This window comes from Propithecus coquereli, unplaced genomic scaffold (assembly GCF_000956105.1).
Source record: "Propithecus coquereli isolate 6110/MARCELLA unplaced genomic scaffold, Pcoq_1.0 Scaffold122, whole genome shotgun sequence".
Classification (NCBI taxonomy): Eukaryota; Metazoa; Chordata; class Mammalia; order Primates; family Indriidae; genus Propithecus; species Propithecus coquereli.
In genome coordinates this window covers 2078294-2084293 of record NW_012136303.1, presented here as the reverse complement: position 1 = coordinate 2084293, position 6000 = coordinate 2078294, and the positions used below count along the sequence as shown (strand labels likewise).

At 45.1% G+C, this 6000-nt stretch overlaps 1 protein-coding gene across 1 annotated transcript in view; it reads left to right on the top strand.

The window, feature by feature from the left end:
- Positions 1-2245: 2245 nt before the first annotated feature.
- Positions 2246-6000, top strand: part of ITCH (itchy E3 ubiquitin protein ligase) — a 120855-nt gene continuing 117100 nt past the window's right edge. The window contains exon 1 of the mRNA XM_012637659.1: positions 2246-2360. The gene's annotated coding sequence lies outside the window, so the exon portion shown is untranslated. The remainder of the gene's footprint in view (positions 2361-6000) is intronic.

Sequence of the window (6000 nt, the reverse complement as noted above, 5' to 3'; positions counted from 1 at the left end):
ACATATTTTTAGCTGTCCAATTAATTTCTTTCTAATTTTTAGTAGAGACGGGGTCTCGCTCTTGCTCAGAGCTGGTTTTGAACTCCTGAGCTCAAACAAATCCTCCCACCTCGGCCTCCCAGAGAGCTAGGATTACAGGCGTGAGCCACTGTGCCCAGCCTCTTTTCTTTTTTTTTTTTTTGAGACGGGGTTTTGCTATGTTGCCCAGGCTGGTTTTGAACTCCTGGCTTTTTTTTTTTTTTTTGCTTTGTTTTGTTTTTATTCTGGTAAATATTCTTTGGGGTTTTATTGTTCTTATTGTTGATTTGGTTCTTCTTTTCATTTCTTTTCTTGTTCTTGCTCTCTTTTTGTTTCTTGTATCTGCATACAGAGGTCAAGAGGGTTTATTGTTGGTTACTAATATTTGAATGGTGCAAATTTTCCCTGGACCAGCTATTTGCAAGAGGTTCCTGTTGGAGAGGGGCCAGAACTGTCTAAGAACCTTCCTCACGGCTCAGGGTTGTGTAAGAGTTTTCAGAGCCTTTAATTCTCCATAGCTAATGAAGATAGGGCTTTTCATTCTGTTGCCCAGGCCGGATGAAGTGAGGCACACTATAATCTCAAACTCCTGGGCTCAAGTGAACCTCCTTGCATATTCTCATGAGTAGCTAGCACATGCCACAATGTCTGGCTAATTTTTAAATTTTTTGTAGAGATGGGGTCTTGCTATGTTGCCCAGGCTGGTCTCCTGTCCTCAAGCGATCCTCCCACCTTGGCCTTCCAAAGTGCTGGGATTATAGGTATGAGCCACTGTGCCTGGTCCCTGGCTGAGTGATCTTGGGCCAGTCATTTAATTTCTCTTAGACTCGGTTTTCTTCTCTGTAAAATGGTCATAAAAATACCTTATATCTTAAAGGTCACTATGTTTCCCAAACTTGCTTGGTGACAAGAATCACATTAGACATTAGTTAGACAATCCTGATTTCCCCAGAGCACTGCTTGGGGGTGGAGAAGAAAATTTTTTAACTTTTTAATGTTTAATGCACAGATATACTACATAGAGTACATAAATAGATACACATTACGTTTGATATTAAAATTTCATGGAGGGGATACTTAGGAAAAAAATGTCCAAAAATGCTCCTTAGAGAAATGATTAAAAAGAAAAAGGTGGAGAAACACTGCTCTAGAGCAGTGATCCTCCCAGTGTAGTCCCCGGTTAAAAATGTAAATTCTCAAGTTCCACCCAGACCTACAGAATCAGAAACTCTGGGAGTAGGGACCAATGATCTATGGTTTAACTAATCCTTCAGTGATTCTGATAAGCACTAAATTTTGAGAACCACTGCCCTAGAGAATATGAATGCGGTAGGGGCCCAGGAATCTATATTTTTAACAATCTCTCCTAAGGCATATTGCAGGAACACTGACTTGGCAGTTTGGGAAGTACTTTGAAAAATTTAAGTGACTTTCCAGATAGTAAATAATATTATTTTCATTAGGAGGAAACAGGCTAAACCATAAAGCAAAGGTCACTAACTACTGAGCACTTAGTCATGCCTCTGAGTCTTTGTCTTGCACAGGCTGTTAATCGTCACGAACAATCCATGAAGGAGGTTAAGAGGATTGACTCTGAAGCTAGACTGACTGGGTTCTTATTTAGCCTGTGACTTAGTTTATGCATCTGTAAAATGGGAATAATAACGGCACTTCTCTCACAGGTTTGCTGTGAGAATGAAGGGAGCTTGCTGATCAGCTCTTAGAGCGCCTGCCATGTTGGCGCCACTCAGCTGTTATCATCACTTCTAAGCGCACCCTATTATAAGATGGAGAAGGGAGAATTTGAACCCAATCAGTGTTCTTAAGGACTAAGCTATATAACCCAGTGGTTCTCAAACTGTTATCCCACCTGCCAGTAGCATTAGCAGAGAATTTGTTAGAGATGCAAATTTCCAGGCCGTATCTCAGATGTACAGAATCAGAAACTCTGGGGGGTGGAGCTCAGCAGTCGAAGTTTTAAGCCCTCTAGGTGATTCTGACGCACAATAGAGTCTGGGAACCACAGCTACAGCTCTAGAGGTGCTGGTGGGCGGGGTGTTAAAAAAAAAAAAAGCCTGGACGTGTTGGGAGCAACTTGAGTACATCTCTCCTGGAAGTGCGGGAAAACTCTGATTTAGTTGCGCTCATCAGCCGCAGCCACTTCTTCAGGCCAGGAGTGGGGCCTGGCGCGCGAGGCCTGCCGGGGCTCGTAGTTCCCGCCGCTCCCGCGCGGAGGCGCCTGCGCGTTGGCTGCTAACTCGCTCTAGTTGCTGTGGTCGGGGCTCGGGACCGGCTGCCATCTTAGTCGAGGGACTGAGGAGTCGCCGCCGCCCCGAGTCCCGGTAAACATCCGCGAGCGGACTGGGGGCACTTCTGGGGAGAGTGGGTATCGCGGATGAGAGTGTCCATGGAGAACGAGGGTAGAGGAGTTCGGCGCGCGAGTTGGGACCCGAGAGCCGCGGCTGCTCCTTCTTCGCTCAGAGCTGGTGCCCGTTGGGGGCGCGGGGAGCTCGGGCTAGTGGCCCGGGCCCGGAGGGGGTGGGTTGGTCGGAAGTGCCGAGCGGTGAGCGCCTGGCCGAGGATCTCAGAGCTCCTCGCCTTATGGGCACCAAGTTGTGAAAGGGCTGGGCCGCGACGGGCGTGGGTAGGGTCTGGCCCCGCGCCCCTCAGCCCCACCCGGGGGCCACTGTCTCGCGGCCCGGCCTACGCGCGGGGCTCGGCAGCTGCGACCGGCGCGGGCTACGTGGCCCTGTGAGGGGCGGCGGCCAGGCCCCCGTGCCACCCGGCTGGCCTTCTCGAGTCTTTTCCAAGCCCCCAGTCGCTAGGAAAGCCCAGCACAGCGGCAGCCTCCCCTTCTCTCTTGTACTCCCCTCCTCCCTCCATTGTCCCCCCGCGTGGTGGTCCAGGTCCCGGCGCCCGCCACCGTCGTGGCGGCGCCGACTTTTGCAGACGTGGAGCTGTCACTGTCCTTCCTTCTGAGAGTGTCCTTTTCTTTAGCAGAGAAAAGAAGAAAGTAGCCGCGAACGTATTCTAAAGGTCGAACCTTGACGAGGACTTGACTTTTATGGGGAGAACTCAAGTTTTCAGACTTAGTTCCGGGCCATGTCTTAAAGACAGAAACACAGGGTCTGTGCGCCCGAGGTAGACGTTGGGCCTAAAGCTAGTCAGAGATGTAATAATCTCTGTGAACTTTTAAAAGTACCGGAAACCCACGATTCCCCAGTATCAACTCAGCCTTGTTTTCTTGGTTATATTTGTATCTGTATCTTATTACGGTTTTTGCCATTCTGGTACAACTGCAGTACTCTTGTTTTGGAGTGGGGGGATGGGGAAGCAAGAGTGGAATTTTTCTTTGAAAATTAGTCAGGCACTGGAGCCAGGCACCTATCATTGCACTTAGGTGGGTTCTTCTGTATCTGTTCCTAATATTATTCGATCTTAAGAAGTAAGTATGTAAAGACAGTGTATTTCTCCTCAAAATCGGCTAAGAAATTGTTTCTCCGCTGAAATGAAGTTCTCATGGCAGATCTAATTAGAGCCTGCACTGTGTATTTACAGGTTTATTTAAGGTACAATTTCTTCATTTTTAAGATTTAGAAATAAAGGTGGAAATTCTATTGCTTTTTTTGAACAGTTAATGTACCTTTTTTTGGTGTAGTCCAAAAGGAATTCCTTCATGTTCAGCTTACAAGTCAACAAGGATATGATATGAAATAAAAAACAAGCGAAGAGTACTTCTTTAGTGTCTTCTACAATAAATCATTTCTACTTTCTTTTAAAAAAAGATGTCTTTAAAACTATTGGGGGAGACAGACAAATCAGTAGTCTCCAAATTTGACCATTAGAATCATTAGAAGAGCTTTTTAGAGGTAGAAATTCGAGGGTCTTACCTTCTGAGACTGATTTACTAGATCTAGGTTGGCTCCAACCAATTTCTTTTTAAAATATGCCTTAGGTAATTCTTATAGTTTTGGGAACCACTGAGGCAAACAACACTGTGGACATGCCAAGGATAGCTCAAAAAGCTTTGAGACAGGAGAAGAGGATGTGGCCAGTTCTGTCAGGGGGATTGGCCAGAGGAGGAGGCAAGACCTGCTGCTGGACCTGAGTTGGGTCTTAGAGGATGAGTAGGAATGTGACAAGAGAAGGATGGGGAAAGGAAAGGACAGGGCAAGCACAGGAAATGCCTTAATGTTGTGTGTAAATACAGAGTATTTGGAAGAAAAAGCGATCAGGGAACAGAGAGTGAGGTGTGGAAGGAGAGCATTTTGGGACGTGAGTCCAGAAAGGTAAAAGGAGGGAACTGCATGAAAAGTTCTAAGTATAATGCCGAAATTTTTGATTTTATGTTGTTAGAAATAGATACAGATTTGTAGACAGGGAAGTGATGTGAGTACATGTGTGCTTTAGAAAGATGGCTCTGGTGATGAGTGAAAGGATGAAAGAGTGGCTCTTAGCAGAAGTCTAGGTGAGAAGTGACAAAGCCTGACCTTGGAGAGAGGCTATAGGGATGATCAAAGATTGGATTTAGGTCTTTACTAGTGCAATAATGAGGATTTTTTTTCTAAAAGCTAATCTGGGTAAAGGGCTCCTTTTCTCTTAAAAGAACACACTAGCAAGTCTGAATAATATTGACAGGTTATATATGTTAATAGTATGAAGGTGAATTTTTCATTAGCATCTTTGAGAAATCAGAAAGAACCAGGTGAGATGCAATTTGGAAGAGAACTAGGAGTTTGGACTGAAATTTGTGACTATTAACGTTATTGGTCTAGCTAGGCTTGTTGGAAGTGTTTTTCTCTCAGCCTGTAGAAACTTGGTACTTGAACTTTAGAGTTGGAAGAAATTACAGAGATTATCTAGTCCATAGTGGCAAATATATTTTGGTTTATAGGCCAACTCTGATTGGAAGTGCCAGAAGCACTGTGTTTAGAAGGTTTCTGGATGTATGGGTTCTTTAGGAAAGTGTGTCATGATTGATTAGTGATGCCTCCTATGTACAGTTATCTAGTGGGTGGCATATGTGTATGTGCCAAAGTTAAATAACTTACCGAAAACTAATCAAGAGTCAGAGCTAAAACTAAAACCAGGTTTTTTTTTTTGTTTTTTTTTTTTTTGAGACAGAGTCTCACTGTGTTGCCCGGGCTAGAGTGCCGTGGCGTCATTCTAGCTCACGGCAACCTCAAACTCCTGGGCTCAAGCGATTCTCCTGCCTCAGCCTCCCGAGTAGCTGGGACTACAGGCATGCGCCACCATGCCCGACTAGTTTTTTCTATATGTTTTTAGTTGTCCAATTAATTTCTTTTCTAATTTTAGTAGAGACGGGGTCTCGCTCTTGCTCAGGCTGGTTTCGAACTCCTGGGCTCAAACAATCCGCCCGCCTCGGCCTCCCAGAGAGCTAGGATTACAGGCGTGAGCCACCGCGCCCGGCCAGTTCTTTTCTGTATTTATAGTATACTTAGCCAAATTCTGGACTCAAAATAAGCACTCAGTAAAGGCATGTTGATTTTTTGGCTGTAAATGATACTGGCTTTAAGTCAATATAAATTAGTGAGGGGTTTCACAGAATCGAATTGCAGCATTCTCTGGTTGGGATCTTGGCCCTCAACTAAAAACCTTAGTTTGGAAACTACCCTCAAAACTAGAAGCAATTAACCACAAACTGTTCTGCCTCTATCCTCTTCCAGTCTAGCAATGTACTGTCCTTGGAAAACTGCTGCCAACTCAGCTTTTGTGCTTCTTTTCAGAACTGACTATAGCCAGACACTTGGAGTGCTTTTTCTTTTCCTGTTCCTAGGAGCCTCCAAGTCGCAGAGACTATCCTTATGGTGATAATCCTTGTAGGCAGAGTATGTGTTTATATGGCCATTCTCATTTTGCCGCATGGCCGTGATACCCAGAGTGGAATCTTTTCGTATAATGTATGAATCATTTGCCCCAACTTGCCCCCTTATCCTGCCTGGCCCATCAAAAATTATCTAT